The sequence below is a fragment of the Hyperolius riggenbachi genome, chromosome 3 (assembly GCF_040937935.1).
Source record: "Hyperolius riggenbachi isolate aHypRig1 chromosome 3, aHypRig1.pri, whole genome shotgun sequence".
NCBI classification, from domain to species: domain Eukaryota; kingdom Metazoa; phylum Chordata; class Amphibia; order Anura; family Hyperoliidae; genus Hyperolius; species Hyperolius riggenbachi.
The window spans coordinates 403,307,088-403,325,321 of NC_090648.1; the positions used below are offsets into that span (position 1 = coordinate 403,307,088).

The 18,234-nt window shown below is 41.0% G+C and overlaps 1 long non-coding RNA gene across 1 annotated transcript in view; it reads right to left on the reverse strand.

Moving 5' to 3' along the window:
- LOC137561610 (uncharacterized) overlaps positions 1–15,581 on the reverse strand; it is a 187,326-nt gene extending 171,745 nt beyond the window's left edge. Inside the window, exon 1 of the long non-coding RNA XR_011030068.1 lies at positions 15,251–15,581. This is a non-coding gene — a long non-coding RNA (uncharacterized lncRNA). The remainder of the gene's footprint in view (positions 1–15,250) is intronic.
- Positions 15,582–18,234: the final 2,653 nt, after the last annotated feature.

Here is an 18,234-nt window from a genome sequence, read left to right on the forward strand (position 1 = left end):
TTTCCTTGCCAACATAGCATAAGTACGGATTAATTCTTGGGTCTGAAGAATCGGCAGTAGTTCGAGTATAATTGGAGGAATGTTCTGTGTAATATGTGTTTCCCATTTCAAACGACGGTGTTGGGCCCATAATTCGATAGGTGTAAACAGGAATCGTACTGCTTATGGGGCCTACCAGTTCATGTGGAGCGCAAAACATCCAGTGTCTCATAACGAACTCCCAGAATGTTAAAGCACAGTCTTCAATATAATATTTATTGATAGAGTCTATCGTGCCTTGCTGATCCCATGCTATTTCTCCACAAGTAGTATGTAATAGACCAAAACGTATGTATTTCACACTTGCCGGTTCCCATGTAGTGATGTCATCTTTCCATTCGACTGAGGATACCACGTTAAAAGCTGGGGCATTCAATAATTCTCGGCAGTTCATATTGCAGGAGAACCAGTTGCAATAGGCTGTCTTTATAAACACTTCCCACGAATTGCATGTGTTAGCATCAAAGTGTTGAAATGGATAAGCAGGCTTTCTCAAGTCTTCCATATTTATCTCTTCAACTCTCTTCTCTTAGATCAATCAATAGTAAGAATTGCAGTCTTTTAAAAATGTCTTTTAAGCTTTATATCTTTTAATGTGTTCAAAGAATACTGTTCTTGTTGGAACTTTCTCGTTGCCAACTTGTAAAGCGTAATTACCAATGTGCTTTAATACAGTGTATGGTTCTGACCAGGTTGTCTCCAACGCTGATTTTGTCAACTTTTTTATCAGCACCAAAGAACCCACAGGTGGTAGGATGTAGCTTTCTGCACCTGTTTGGAGAGAGAAGGGGTTATGCCTATTCTGGTGATTCTTAACATGACCTTCTACATATGGTTCTTTGAATAGTATATCATATGGTGCTTGATGCATTTTACTAGTTAACCTAGTATTATGTGCCTGCACTGCTAAAGGAAGGTGTTGTAGCCATGTTTGATCTTCTCCTTCTAATGCTTGTAATATCTTCTTGAGTTCTCCATTATGTCTTTCAATAATCCCATTTGTTTGAGGTGCATTGGGAATTGAGTATGATAGTTCAACTTTTAAAGTCATCATTGCTGATTGTACAGACTTATTTCTAAACGCTGGTCCATTGTCAGTTATTAACCTCTTATATATACTTTATGAGGGGCGCTGCTTGAGATATTTGATGTTAAGTTATTTTATTCTAAGGAACTAGCAGTACCATGTGCTGCTAAATAATAGCCTAATGCTTCCTGCTGCTCCCCTCCAAGGTGGGGTTCTCCCTCTTCCCCACCCTTACACAAGGCAATCTATACGTTTATATTCACTGGAGGTGCGCTGGATATATATAGGTATAAGTTATCCCCATTCAATGCAGGTCATTTAATTACAATTATTGCACACTGGAGTTTCCAAATAAAAAAGGTTGTTTTATTTAACAATATTGCTATTTCAATTGTAAAGCCACTACATACACGTAAAAATCTCCTCATACACTCACACACTCGTACTAGGCATGTTGGTTCCCCTTTAAAAATATCTTGTTATAAAAATCTCCTTAAAAAAAAGGAAAATTGTTGATGTTATTCCTCTATAGACGATAAAAATAATGTTAGAAATTGCACCTATATAATAACTCTTCACAGCATAAATCTTGATGTAAAGAGAGTTCCACGGATATACAGAGTCACTATGTTCATATCCAAGTAAGATCAGAGTGATCACTCTTACCACTTCCGAGCACTATTTCTCCCAGGGTTTCCTCCTAATTGCGGCTTGGTGTGTTGTTCAGCTCTTAGTTACCTTCCTCACGGTCACATCAGCCGTGATTCCCGAGATGGCAACCTCACCAGTCCTCTCCAGCCGTAACTCAAGCTTCCGGCCTTCCAGCTCTAGGTGATGACGTCACTTCCCTTAGTGCGTCTCACCGTACATGTGGCTATTACTTCCTTGCGCTCCACCACTATCTTCCCTCTGCCGTCCGTGATATTGTATGGCAGTGACGAGGTGTCCGATGGTGTGGAAATAGCCAGCTCCTGTGTATGTTAAATGGGGCGCCCCTCTATAACTACAGGTTAGCTTCAGATTAACATGTTTCAACGGCTAGCGGCCGTCTTCATCAGAATCTCTTACTTAATGCCGGCCGGTCGCCATCTTTATATGGGCAGGTAGTGTTACACCTGACTCCTCCCCCTCCTGGGAGTCTTGATCTTTATTCTGATGCTGTCACTTCCTCGATGTCAATCAAATCATTCCAATTCCATCTCCATAGAGGGATACTACACAGCATATATCCTCCTTCCTCTCCTCTCTCATCTTCCCTCAATCCCACTGGTAATATGCATTCGACTCATCAATAATAGTACAGGGTTATTGGGAGGAAAAAGATTAATAATAAAAGGGTAATAATAAAAAAGATAAAAAACAAGAAAAAACATACTATGGGTGTTCAAAAATGGGTACCCACAGAAGTATATCTGTACATACACACTCCTCACTCCATTTCATTTCACCCAAGGGGACCAGCTGCCTTTTTTTTTGGGGAACCAGAATGCTCATCTACACATACATATATACATACAGCCCATATCTCTTCAGATCACAGCCCATCTTATATTACATAAAACCAAAAAGTTCCATTTCCTCATTTAATCCCTTCGGTGCAATAGTGTCTAGATTGAAGATCCATCTGCTCTCCTGTCTAGACATTCTAGCTATAAAATCCACCCCTCTAGGGTCTCTATGTTCCACCTCCAATCCAAAGTACACGATCTCCCTTATCTTACAATCATGTTGATGTTTAAAGTGTTTAGAAAGCGGGTGTCCTTCCCATCCTTTCACTATATTGTTTAAATGTTCTCCTATTCTGCTTGCTAGGGATCTCTTCGTACGGCCTATATATCTTTTATTACATGGACAGCTTAGGCAATTTGGGAGGTCTCACCTGTGGGATTAACCATTTATAAGCAACTTGCAACTGATTTAGTGACACCTGTCGTACAAGAAGAATGGGACAGGATGTTTCATGAATTTTCTTTACAGGTTGTTTCTTTTATTAGGGATACCCGGAGGAACCAGTGTTTTGGATTAAATAAAGAAATCAAAAAAATGAAGGGTGATATAGAACCCTTTTGTAATGTGCCGGAATATCAAAAATTAGAAAGTAATATTCATAATAGATTAGAAAATCTTGAGAAAGAGATTATATTAAAAAAGAAAACGAAATTTATCAGGGACTCCATCCCAATTGAAACCCTGGTTCCCCGGGTTGAATCATCAAGTGTAGCAGAGGATGAGTGGAGCATATACAATGAATCATTTGAGACTATAGATGCAACTGGAAACTGTGATGGGGTTGGAGATGAGGAGGTGACACAAGTAGCAGATCAGGATGGGAGTGAGATAGACTGGGGAGAACTACAGGGGGCAGTGGGTGGCGGGGAGGCGAGACGGTCAGACACCCCTGATAGCCCGACAACCGACCAAGAGAGCATCACAGATCAATCAATGGATAGAGGAGAAGTGCCCCGAGGAGGAGGGGGGGACAATAACAACTTCAAAGAAGGAATAAGAACTGGAAATAATATGAATAGAAGTAAAAATATAGACTCTAGAAGTTTGAATATAGAAGTGAGGAGGAAAGAATTTAGAAAAAGTCAGTCATCAACCAATAGAAAATCGTTGAATAATACAAATTATAATGTTCCAACATATAATAGATACTCGACCCTGATAGATATACCAGGGGACTCAGTGGAAAAAAGAGAATCTAAACAAAAACCAAAACCGCAACCAAAAGCCCCAAAAGTAATACTTGACAAAAGAGACTGCAGAGGAGGTCCAATTTTAAGATCAAATAAGAATAATAGAGAATTACCCAGAGGTACCCCAAAATCCAATACAAGTAAGGGAAACAACAACAATAGAAACAACACAATAAATCAGTATTTTTTAGCCGAGGGAGCCAAAAGGGGGAGGGGAGGGGGAGGAAGAGGAGGGGGACGAGGGGGGGGGCGGGGGAGGCGGATGGTAGCCGATAGTGTTGTAGGGTGTAAAACTGATAGAGAGAGAGGGATCTACAATCTAAGTGGGGTGGCATTGAGAGAAACTGAAAAGAGACTATTAGAGAAAGGCCTAAAATTTGCTCCTACAGGTAAACTTAATAAGTTTGAGACTTACATAGACATTAAAAAGTATATGAGGAAATTATGTTTGAAAAAATATTTCCAAAAAATCCCTTAGCTCCCAGACAGTTGGATACGGTTTTTCAACATACAGGATTGAAGAATCCATCAAAATTTCACCCTGTTCACGAAACTAGTAGAGAGATGCATATATTTGAATATAATGTAGAAAGGGATCTGAGAAAGATCAGAACAGCACCCACACGTCTGGGGAATTTATCCAGGGAGGAAACCCAAGCACTGCAAGGCCTACAACAAAACAAAAATATTGTAATTCGACCAGCAGATAAGGGGGGGGGGGATTGTAATTCAAAGTGTAGATGATTATAAAAGGGAGGCATTTCGCTTACTTCATGATGTGAATACATACAGACAGTTGAGGATTGACCCAGGAACAAAATTCAAAGAGGAGTTAGAAAAATTGGCGAAGTCGGCCTATCAGGAAGGTGTGCTGAATAAAAAGGAATTTGAATATATTAACATAATGTATCCGAGAACTGCTATCTTCTATCACCTCCCAAAGCTGCATAAAGGTTTGGTGGATCCTCCAGGAAGGCCGATTGTATCTGGGGTTGGGTCACTTACATCCAACCTATCAAGGTATGTGGACACCTTTTTACAGAAGTATGTTAAGTCCACCCCAGCCTTCCTGGAGGACACCAGACATGTGTTGAACATTTTGGATGGGATAGCCTGGGAGGAGGGATGGATCCTGGCCACTTTGGATGTCTCATCACTCTATACAGCCATAAGGCATGAGGATGGTCTGAGGGCTATCACTCATTATTTGGATTTGGATGGAAATATGAGAGTAGAACAAAGGGCGTTTATTCTGGAATCTATACGATTCATATTGACACATAATCATTTTAGATTCGGAGATGACTTCTTTCTGCAGACGAGTGGGACGGCAATGGGGACCAGGTTCGCACCCAGTTATGCTAATCTCTTCATGGCCCATTGGGAGCAGTCCCATGTTGACGGGCGTGGGGGGCTGGGCGCGGACCTGGTCCTCTGGAAAAGATTTATAGATGACGTCTTACTCGTCTGGAGAGGTACTGAAGAGTCTCTGAGAGAGTTTATTGTTGGGTTGAACCAGAATACGGTTAACCTAAAATTTACCTCAGAGATTAGTAAAAAGAAGATCTGTTTTCTGGATTTGAATATATACGTGGAGAACAATGGACTAAAAACATGTACATATACTAAACCCACCGATGTGAATAGTTATATTTTAGCCACCAGCTGCCACCTCCCTTTATAGCTGAACAATATCGCAAAGGGTCAGTTTATCCGTTTGAAAAGAAACTGTACAGAGGAATGTGAATATAAGAAGGAAGTTAAAGACATATCAGCAAAATTTAGGGAAAAAGGGTATAAGGAAAAAACAATAGAAAAAGGCAGAGAGGAGGTGGAAGGAATAAACAGACGGGAATTGCTCATAAAAAGATTGGATATTAATCAAGAAGACCATACTTTCAAATTAAATCTAAGATATGGGCCACAAAGCAGAGTGGTGAAAAATATTATTAAAAAACATTGGCCAATATTGAGAGGTGACAAACTCTTAAATGGAATGTTGCCAATGGAACCTTCTATTATTTATAGAAAACCAAGCAATATAGGCCTGAAGGTAGCAATGGCAGCTGGTGACTATACCTCTGGACCCGACAGGAAGATTGGGGGGGAGGGATTTGTAAGATGTGGGAGGTGTAATAACTGCAGGAGGACTAGGGGTTATGGTAAAATCACTGAGGTAGAGGGAGGAAGGGAGAGATATAGGATCAGAGACCTAATTACATGTGACACTAAGGGCGTAATCTATTGCCTAAGCTGTCCATGTAATAAAAGATATATAGGCCGTACGAAGAGATCCCTAGCAAGCAGAATAGGAGAACATTTAAACAATATAGTGAAAGGATGGGAAGGACACCCGCTTTCTAAACACTTTAAACATCAACATGATTGTAAGATAAGGGAGATCGTGTACTTTGGATTGGAGGTGGTACATAGAGACCCTAGAGGGGGGGGATTTTATAGCTAGAATGTCTAGACAGGAGAGCAGATGGATCTTCAATCTAGACACTATTGCACCGAAGGGATTAAATGAGGAAATGGAACTTTTTGGTTTTATGTAATATAAGATGGGCTGTGATCTGAAGAGATATGGGCTGTATGTATATATGTATGTGTAGATGAGCATTCTGGTTCCCCCCAAAAAAAGGCAGCTGGTCCCCTTGGGTGAAATGAAATGGAGTGAGGAGTGTGTATGTACAGATATACTTCTGTGGGTACCCATTTTTGAACACCCATAGTATGTTTTTTCTTGTTTTTTATCTTTTTTATTATTACCCTTTTATTATTAATCTTTTTCCTCCCAATAACCCTGTACTATTATTGATGAGTCGAATGCATATTACCAGTGGGATTGAGGGAAGATGAGAGAGGAGAGGAAGGAGGATATATGCTGTGTAGTATCCCTCTATGGAGATGGAATTGGAATGATTTGATTGACATCGAGGAAGTGACAGCATCAGAATAAAGATCAAGACTCCCAGGAGGGGGAGGAGTCAGGTGTAACACTACCTGCCCATATAAAGATGGCGACCGGCCGGCATTAAGTAAGAGATTCTGATGAAGACGGCCGCTAGCCGTTGAAACATGTTAATCTGAAGCTAACCTGTAGTTATAGAGGGGCGCCCCATTTAACATACACAGGAGCTGGCTATTTCCACACCATCGGACACCTCGTCACTGCCATACAATATCACGGACGGCAGAGGGAAGATAGTGGTGGAGCGCAAGGAAGTAATAGCCACATGTACGGTGAGACGCACTAAGGGAAGTGACGTCATCACCTAGAGCTGGAAGGCCGGAAGCTTGAGTTACGGCTGGAGAGGACTGGTGAGGTTGCCATCTCGGGAATCACGGCTGATGTGACCGTGAGGAAGGTAACTAAGAGCTGAACAACACACCAAGCCGCAATTAGGAGGAAACCCTGGGAGAAATAGTGCTCGGAAGTGGTAAGAGTGATCACTCTGATCTTACTTGGATATGAACATAGTGACTCTGTATATCCGTGGAACTCTCTTTACATCAAGATTTATGCTGTGAAGAGTTATTATATAGGTGCAATTTCTAACATTATTTTTATCGTCTATAGAGGAATAACATCAACAATTTTCCTTTTTTTTAAGGAGATTTTTATAACAAGATATTTTTAAAGGGGAACCAACATGCCTAGTACGAGTGTGTGAGTGTATGAGGAGATTTTTACGTGTATGTAGTGGCTTTACAATTGAAATAGCAATATTGTTAAATAAAACAACCTTTTTTATTTGGAAACTCCAGTGTGCAATAATTGTAATTAAATGACCTGCATTGAATGGGGATAACTTATACCTATATATATCCAGCGCACCTCCAGTGAATATAAAAGTTATTAACCTCTTGAAAGGTAGTATTGTCCAGATTTGAGGTAAAAGCTGTGATGTTGCTTCTCCCGTCAGTCTCTTCTGAGGTAAAGCGATCAGATATCTTGAATGTGAATCAATCAATGTAAGTATGTATGAATATGATGCTGAACTCGGTAAAGGGCCTATATGATCGGCATAGCAGAGTTCAAGTGGTTTGCTACCAATTTCCAATTTTTCCAGGTATCCCATCGGTTTGGTCTGTGTATTTATTTTCTGACACGTCAAACAAGATCTTATAGTGGCGCCAATGTCTTTTATTATCCCAGGCCACCAATACTGAATCATATCTTTCTTCATTGTTTCTTTATTTTTGTGAGGTGTAGTAGATTGATGTATGTGAGCCAGTAATTGAGGCCTATCTATCTCATGAAGACATGTTTTCACACCATTTTCAGTCATCACTAATAAAGTGTTGTCTTTAGTACTCATTTTGTAGTCATATTTCTTGGGATACCCCTTTGGCAATATACCTTGCATGATGAGCTTGAATGTATCATCTTGTGATCGTGTCATTATACGTCTCGTCATAGCTTGGACTGCTTCATCGATTAAGTTGTTACCTAAAGCATGAATTCCTTCCTTCATATGTCCTGGTACATATATAACATGTATATCAGGTGTGTGTAGCTTCATTATCTCTTGCCATATTTTTTTATTTTTTATCCTTTCTCCTTTGCATGTCTGGAATCCATTACTGATCCATGTCTTCTTGTTTTTCACAGCATCTGCAATGTACTTAGCGTCTGTACAGATTAATGTCTTGCCTACTTGACTTTTTGCAGCATCCTGAAGAGCCATTCTTATCACTAGTAATTCAGCATTTTGAGCAGAATTGTCTCTCAATTACTTCACTTCTCTTTTACTTTCTATGAAGATTCTGTCTTTGGCAAATCTTCCTTTAATGTATCCTCCAGCAGATCTGTAAGCAGAAGTAGTTCCTAGAGCATGCCTTGCTGAACGATCAGTGTAGTAGACTGCTTCATAATCACACAGATCCATATCTTCCAAGTCATTTGAATATGTAGGCAATTCATTTATGGGATTAGGTACATATATAAACTTTATTTTCTCATTGTTCAGTGTTGCTGCCCATTGGACCCATCTAACATGTAGTGCTTTAGCCCCTGGGATTGATGCTTTTGTGGCTGCTTGAAGTTCAGGTATAGCAGTATGTATGAATATCTCTTGACCTTGTGCTAAGTCCATATATTTGGATAAAGCATATTGGATACATGCTAAAACTTGCTCAGTCTTGGTAAACTTTTTCTCAGCAGAAGTCATTTCTTTAGAAAACCATAAGATTGGCTGTGTCTCTTCATGATTTGACAATCTTCCTACAAAAAAATCTTGAGATCGTGTTATATGTATGTCTAATGGTGTCTCTCCATTTCTTGAAGACAATGAACTTGAATCATTCAGTGTGTTTTTCAGTTTCTCCAAAATGTCATTATGTTCTGTTTGCCATTTAGAAGCATGATATCCTCCCTTGAGTAAGGCATACAATGGAGTAGCTAACTCTGCATACAGTGGTGTTGTTTTTCTCACAAAATTGCATAGTCCCAAGATTGACTGTAGTTCTTTTTCATTGCTGGGTGGTTGTATCTCCATCAATTTCTCGATGAATCTTTCTGTTGGCTTCTTTCCACTTGAGGTTATTTCAAAACCCAAGAAAGAGACACTTTCAAACTATTTTGGATTTAGACATACCTATCACGTATCCTGCTAAGGCCAGTCTTTTCAAAATCTCTTCTAGTTGATGTATTAATTCTTTTGATGTATCCGCGGTTGTGTAAATATCATCCATATATACAACGGTATCTTGTATGTTGCTTAATAGAGATATTATTCTTCCTGAAAAAATTGAAGCTGAGTTCTTTTGTCCCTGTGGCAATCTTCTGTACTGGTAAGCTTTTCCCATGAATGAGAATGATGTATATTTTACATAGGTTTCATCAAGGGGGATTGACCAATATCCGTTAGACAAGTCGAGCGTTGCCTTGTATCTCTTCTTTGGAATAGTATCTATAGTTCCTGTTGCATGAAGATTTTGTGTGCTTATCCCAATGGTACATTTGTTTAAATGCCTGTAATCTATCACCAATCTAATTTTCCCGTTACGTTTGATGACTGGATTGAGAGGAGAATTGTGCAGACTAGTACCTTCTTGTAAAACACCTTGTTGTACCTGTAAGGCTATTGTTTTACTCACTTCTGGATAGATTAACTTCTTGATAGGATATTGTTTTTGCGGAACCGGTTCAATTCTGATTTGTTGTGGTGTCACTATACAGTCACTATCATATCCACAATGTTCAGGGTAAAGTTGTAGTGCATCATGTTTGTATAAATTTAAATAATTGCGTTGAAGCTCTTCCATATTGGCTGCTTTAAAGTTTTCTTCAAAACTATTATAATATTCCTTTTCAATATCAGCAAAATCCGGTTTAATCTTGAAAGGATTATCTTCCTGTGTCAATATCAAATCATATTTTTCCCTATGTTCTGGCTGCTCTACCAATACAGCAATTATTTTAAATGTCTGCTTTATACCTTGAAAACGTATTAGTCCTTTAGGGTATAATCTTGATTTTCCTTCAATAGAAAAAATTGACATATATTGTCCTGAATTGTGCCATGTAGATATTTTTCTCGTCAATATCGTTATTTCAGTCCCAGTATCCACTAATGCTCTTTTCCATTCATGCCCAGGTATTACCTGGAACAGAAGTTTTGTCATCTTCAGGCTTATTGGTAGGAACTGAATCCACAATGTTGATCCTTCTACTGCTCCTGGCTTGGTCACTCACAGGATCCTCTCTTTTATCCTTTGACCCTGGTGTCGACTTCTGTCTGTCTTCTTTTCTTGTTTCCCCCTGAGGACCTCTTTCCTGATATTGTCTTGATCTGTTTTCAGCTGGTGACTTCGACCATCGATTGGAGTTGTTAAAGGAGTAGAAGTCCTTTTCAGTTCTCCCACTTCTCTGGTTACTCGCTTTCCAATTGTCTCTTCTCACCTCAGTTTGCTTCAGATCAGAGCCTCTTGCTTCATAGCCTCTTCTTACAGGCCTTTCTTCTCTTTCTTGATACCATTGCGTAGGCTTGTAGTATGTAGTTGGCCTCGCATTTCTTGGTGGATTTCTTCTTGGTTCCTGCAAGGGGTGCTTGTTTGGAGACTTCTCACTCTTCTTTGGGTCAGGCAAAAGAGGAATCTTGTAGAGTTTCCAAGTTTCAGTTACAGAATATTTCAATTCTTCTTTAGTAAAACCTAGTCTCAAAGCTGAGTTGATTGCCCCCTTGAGACTAGGATCATCAATAATAGAAAACAAAAACTCTCTTGCTTGAGCTGCTGTTTCTGTACATCCATTGATCACATCTAAGGCTGCCATTATTCCTGAATCTTTCATAATTTCTTTAGCTTTCATTGACAAGTCAACAACGCCTGAATGTCCACTAGTACGTTCTTGTATCGCTGTTGCAACTGCACCCCATGACATAAATTGCTCATTAACATCTATGTATCCAGATGGTCGCAAAATGCTCAGTAAAATGTTGAAATCTTCAGCTGGAATACCTTTGGAAATGATCTCTAGTTGCGGTCTGCAAATGCCTATTCTGGATGCTACTTCTCTAGGCGTCATCTTAAATAAAGGACCAAGGACACTTTTGCACAACTCCACTCTCTCAGACACTGCTCTAAATCTTTTACGAGAATATTGCTGTGGTGGAAACAAAGTATCTTCTTGACCATTATCACTGTCAGTTTACGATTCGGTCTTCCCTGTATCACTGTCTGATGGTGATAAAAACTGTAACTTTTTCTTTGAAGATTCTTTCGGTGGAGCACCGTAAAGAGTTGTCTTCCTGATTATCAGTTTCTTCTCTACTTTCCTTGGTCTTCTTATTCCCTTTACATCTAAGAGGTTATACATCTTCAAACACAAAGTTATGAGTTCTATGTAAGCATTTCTAACATCAGAAATAAGCTCATTGAGGTGTTCCTGCTCCAGAAGAAATAATTCTCTTATAAGAGGGATCTCTTGTCGAGTAAAAGGTGCAGTTGCCTATAGCAAAGGTCCAGTAAAAAAAGGCATTGGCAATTTATCAAAAATATTGTCATCAAAAAGTTTGTCAACTTCTGACATTTCCATGTCTAATGCAAAACCTGGATCTTTTGGTGGCAGTGGCATGATCAGTATAGTGTCCTCATTTCTTATAATTGTCAGCGGTATATATATATATATATGTAGTGCTATCTTCATCTGGGTAGCGTACTTTAATATATGCGTTTTTTCCCTCTAAGTCTTCTATAGACTGTAGCTTGAGTGCTTTCCTTAATAGCTCTGTTGCTTCATCTTTTAATTCAAAAGGAGCTGTTACTTCTGTACTTTGTTTAATGTATTCGAGGAGCAATATCCCCATTTTGTATGGCTGTATACTTTTTTATCCCCTTGTCGACAAGTAAACTGTAGTCTATGCTTCCACTTACAGAAAGTATATTTTTTCAATTTCAAAAGAAAACCATCTAACGTTGGGCGCCAACTGTTAGAAAACCTTACGGTATCTACCTCTGTAAGATCACTAACTCAGTAAAAGGTAGAACTTTTACAGCGTTGCGATCAAAAATATCGGGTATAGTTGAGTTCCTTCCCTCTACAACAGTAAAAGTTATAGATGATGGTTTCTTCTTGGAATAATCTCAATGCACTCAGTTTGGATTTTTATATAAATTTGTATTTTTCAAAAAGCAATATATTTACAGCGGAAAAATATGAATCTTCAAGATGATCAAAGTTCACAGTTCCATGAAATTACTTTATCATGCAGATAATGAATTGTAGATCTAAGGTTGGTTAATGTTGCCTATTTCTGTGTATCTCTAGTAGTTGCAAAGAAATGAACAGCGCTACTTAAAAACAGATGAGTGCTTACCTGCAAAAAAGTGCACACCCCACTCATGGGATTCAAATACACAATGAGCATACACATGACCTGTCTACCACTTGGAAGATGTTAGTTTCACTAACAATTTGCAATTTGTTAGGTACTTGTCCCTCCCACTGTCGAAGAAGTCTTTCCTCCATGGGAGGGGACCTAACACTAACTAAATTCTACCTATGCATATGCATAGCCTGGGCGCGCTACCAGTAAAATTGAGAATTGCGCAACAAAAGTGGGATCATCGCATCACCAGGCCGCCTCTGAATGGCCTCAGCTCAGAGATGCGCTGAGCCCCCCCAGAAACTGCAAACGCACCTTGAACCCAAACAGAGGCTCTGCATATACACCAAAGGAAAACTATTAAGTGGGAGCAGCTGACCAGAAATAAATCTCTAGTAGTTGCTGAGAGAAAACATTCAAAAATAAGGCTCATAAAAAAATGCTAACTTTCAATGCTTAATGGCCTTAGCTAAATATTCAATGCTAAGAATGCTAAGAATGCTAAGAATCACCAGAATATAATATCAATAAGGCATACCTCTCCTCAATTATGTAGAAGGTCTCACCCCAAGGTAGCTGTTGTCGAGATGTGTAAAACCTGCCCATCCTACCTCCCTTTTTATACCCAATTTTCAAAATGGCTGAAAAATCGGAATTTCCCACTGACGTATTTTTCATATCTTGGAATGTTTTGTGCGTCATTCAATGTATCTTATTTACAAAGTCTGACATTTAACTAATGAGGGTGATATCTTAATTAATTGGGTACATACGCAGGTAGACATCTTGACTACGTTATGACCTCCCGATAAGAGAAATGTCATGAGACACTGGGTCTCCAGAATTAAAAACATCTCCAATATCTATGTTCCATGCTTTATTTACTTATTATGACATCTGTGTCTTAATTGGCCTGAAGTATGCCCATTTCTTTCTGAAATGCTGTCGGCCATCTTGGCCCACCAAAATACATAGGCCTGTAACTAGTGTTGGGCGAACAGTGTTCGCCACTGTTCGGGTTCTGCAGAACATCACCCTGTTCGGGTGATGTTCGAGTTCGGCCGAACACCTGGTGGTGTTCGGCCAAACTGTTCGGGGTTCGCCCGTACTGCTGAAAGGCCAGCCGAACAGGGCCGAACAGGGCCCCTGTTCGGCCGAACAGGGCCCTGTTCGGCCGAATACTGCCCCCCTATGGGGTCGCAGGCATAAGGGGGGAGCATGCCCCAATCGCAGGGGGGGGTCGGAAATTCCCCCACCCCCTCCGCTAGCGCTCCCCCCTCTGCCCGCTTCCCCATACAAAAGTTTAAGGAAGTAAAACAGTACCGGTGGTAGTGGGTGGCTGGCAGTGGGCGGCACTGTGAAGTGAGTGACTGAGGAGGAGGAGTCCGGAGAGTGACGCGTTGAGGGAGGCCGGGCAGCGGGCGGTTCAGCAGTAGTACGGTACTACTGCTGAACCGCCCGCTGCCCGGTCTCCCTCAACGCGTCACTCTCCGGACTCCTCCTCCTCAGTCACTCACTTCACAGTGCCGCCCACTGCCAGCCACCCACTACCACCGGTACTGTTTTACTTCCTTAAACTTTTGTATGGGGAAGCGGGCAGAGGGGGGAGCGCTAGCGGAGGGGGTGGGGGGAATTTCCGACCCCCCCCGCGATCGGGGCATGCTCCCCCCTTATGCCTGCGACCCCATAGGGCCCCCAAAAGCGGGATGTTCGGGGAGTTCTGAGTTCGGCCCGAACATGCCGAACATCGCGGCCATGTTCGGCGAACTTTCCCGAACATCCAGGTGTTCGCCCAACACTACCTGTAACCAACAGTATTCAGACTTACGGTACATGAATACTTATTTAAACACTATACTATCCTTAAAGAGGAATCAAATATTGTATATACTGATCAGCAATATAAATAATTTCATTCTATAATTTTTTTTATGAAGAAATCATTAATTTATAACTCATAAAAGATTACAAAAAACCACCAGATGGCAGTGTACTATTATGCATTAAACTTATAATTAAAAAATGCTTTATCTGTCTGATATTTTATAAAAGTCACAATGACCTACCATAACCATAACATAATGTCTGCTGTCATCACTAATTTCAACATAAGATATTGTTCCCAAAACAAAGAGAAACATGGCAACCTTGGTCTGTCTAGAATTGCTATCTAAGTCTCCATAAAAGTAAAAACAAATATATTCTGAGCATTTTACTATTTTGCACTTGTTTAAGGATTAACTCTATCTGGCATATAACTGACACTAATTCTTGAAATGTATACATATCAAGCTTATTTGAATCATCATATTTAACTAAAAAATAATATAGAAGACAGGGTTTCAGTGTGGTTATAACCGAAATCTGACACTCCAGTTTGTGAAGTATTGCTTCCTGAGTCTGAATTTCCTCCATAGCCTTGGCTTGTTCTACTTTTGCTGCAAGCTCTGCTTCTGCATCTACTTGTTTGCTCGAGACCTTGGAGCTGGCATTAGAGTGGACATCTGATGTTTGTGATGGTTCTGAGTATACTGTTTCTGTGTTTGTGTGTCCAAAAACAGATCCATATTCATCTTTGTTTAATATCATCCTTACTCTGTCTTTCTCTAGCCGATCATTATAAGTTGCATTATTTGTCTCTAGTCGCTTACCTACAAGCTCACACATTTCTGCAGTCAGAATCACACAGGTGTCCATTTTCTTTACAATATCTGGGGTAGTAGGGCGGCTGCGTGTAAGGGATTCATAATGCTGGCAGACCTTGCAATGTCTGCTCTGAATTTCATGCTGTATTGTGTGGAGATCCTCTGGTAAACAGAATGATTTTAGTCTAGTCCTTGTCTCTTTTGCTATCTGCATCCGGGAGTCATACGCTTTGTTAAATGCACTCATGTTTCATAACTTCCTGGTCATGTAATTCCTGTCCCTTCTCTGTGAGAATTCTCTCCCTGGAGCTGCATCTGACCTGTGCAGTCTTCTCTGATTCCTCTGCAGCTGACAACATTCTTAATATCTCATGCAACTGAATGCAAATCAGTGACTTATCTTTAGGTGCTCTTTATATGCAGACTCAGATGTAGCGACAAGTTTTCACTGTAACAGCCCTTGGCTTCAGTAATTATGCAGAGAGTCTCTAGACTGGTGCTTTAAGTTTCATTTTTAATCATTTCCATACAGTAGTTGAGCACCGTGAAAACTGCAAACGAAACATAAATGGAACACTTATCAATACAGAGCTAACAATCAAACAAGATGCAATAAGCATGTGAACAGGTATTAACTGCAATGTACCTTGCTCCGCTTAACCAAGGGATGTCAAACTTTAAGGGGTATTATCAGGGCCGGATTTGTACTTTCCAGTGCCCTAGGCCTGCTGTCATCTACCGCCCCCCCCCCCCCCCCCCCCCCGCCACCACCACCACTACCAAAAAACATTCTGACCAAAACTGACTATCAATCATTGGTTTGAATGGGCTCATTTCAGTTGTGCTGCTCTGCCTCCCATTCAGCCAAGAATCAGAGGATGCTCTGTCTGCTAATACACAATAATATCCCTGGCTGGGACTAAAACTTATACTTTTATTGAATACTCGTTAAAATTAGAGCACTACAAAAGATAAAAAACATGATGGCTGAATAAATGCTGAGAAGACTAATATAATTGAATGGATAAAGAGCTCCTATATGAGAGACCTCCAAGTCTTCCTAACAGATCTAAGATACATAAATAACCAGGGCCGGATTTGTACTTCTTACCGCCCAAGGCCGACTTTTACCAGCCGCCCCAACCGAAACCGTATCCTACCACCTCTCTCCACACACACACACCCAAAAAATTTTGGGCCGCTGGTGTCCACTATTGTGGCTAGTGCCGAGGTCTCCATGGCAACATGAAGTGAATCAATCACGTCACACGGGGGAACTGGTCAATCAAGCGATCTACAGGTGATGGGCGTGGTGGGAGCTGTCCACCACACACACATAGTCAAAAGTGGCTTACAATTGGACATTGGGTGGGGTCAGCAACACGTAAAAGTGAGTCCTGCTGTCTCCAGGGTAACAGCGCTGGCCAATCAATAATTAAGAAATGGGTACTGTGAGAGGCTGCCTTTTGTATTCTGTACTATTTGCTGGTGCTGCCCCTGGTCCTTTCATCCCCCACACCAAGTGCGTGAGACCCGGCCTTCTGTAACTGCCTGGATTTGCTGCTATGTCATTGGACAAGGTCTGGCTTTTTGCTAGTCACACACTGTTCACAAACATTTAATTAATGGACTGCAGCTGCCTGTAGCACTGCACAGGCAGATGCCAGCTGGTACTAATAGTGCAGTTATCCTGACCCCTTTCATTTGTTTGGACACTTGCAAATAATGCCCTGCAAATAATGCCCACTGTCTGCAGGCCGCCCCTTGTTTATCTGGTGCCCTAGGCCATGGCCTATGTGGCCTTGCCAGAAATCCGGCCATGTAAATAACACTACCCCCACCAAAAACCCGACATGTTTCACCTCCCGAAGGAAGCTTTTTCAAGGGAACTATACATAAGTGCTGAGTGCAAAACGTGCTAAGGTGCAAAAATATGTACAATCATATCATTTCAGTACATCAAAATAGCGTCATGGCTATATGATAGCAGCCAAACGGACAGCTTCCTCAAACTGATCCTTGTATACAGACACTAGGACCTAGAGGAGGAGCTGAAGTCACCTGACATACCTGCCCACCTTTGAGATATATCCATTGGTCCATTTAACCATCAGTCATTTTGCCCACCAATGAGGGGCCAGTGCCATACCTACCATATAACCAGTTTCTAGTCCACAAAAGCCTAATTCCACTCCAGAATAGCTCTTGATCAATATGCGCACATACAAATGACCAAACCGTCCCATTTGCGTAATCGCTAGCCCACCAGAAAAGGTAATTTACCCGCAGATCGTATTTGGGCGCCTCTGATTGGTCAGGCTAGGTCACCTGGGTTGGTAATCGCCGCTGGCCAATAGGAAAGGAGCGGGATGACGTCGTACAGAGACCAACTGGAGAGGCGCTGACTGGGGGCGTGGCAGAAGGTCCATCCGCATCCCCCCTCAAACAGTCACATACAGGAGGCGTGAACACAGGGCGCCATGACGTCACAGGCTCAAAATAAACAAACATACAAAGATCTTTAGCACGGCGAACCTAAAGCGCCATCTTTGTTTACATGTTGCTAAGCAACTCTGCTGAGCCCAGACAGTGGTATATATATCAGGAAAAGGTTATCCACAGGCGAAACCTAAACTCACCCAGCAGGTAGAAATCAATAGATATTCTCACAGATAAAATAGGGTAAATACCCACGGGAGAGACGCATAGCAATATGTTCTAACAGACATTCACATAGGTACGCATAGAGAAACATTGTTTTTACACATATGGACATTTGGGAAGAGATGTCCACATACAGCAAACGTCTCCAATTACAGTAGGTACAAATGATGATAGCACTGGGGTCCCCCAATGGTGAATGAACCCAATGGGTACTCAAACAGTAAAAGGTAAGTATTAACAGAGCAGTGTCATCATTTTAAATCCACAAGGGCAGTTTCTTGGACAGAACAGAACAAAAACAAAACACAAGGAAGTAGGTACCAATC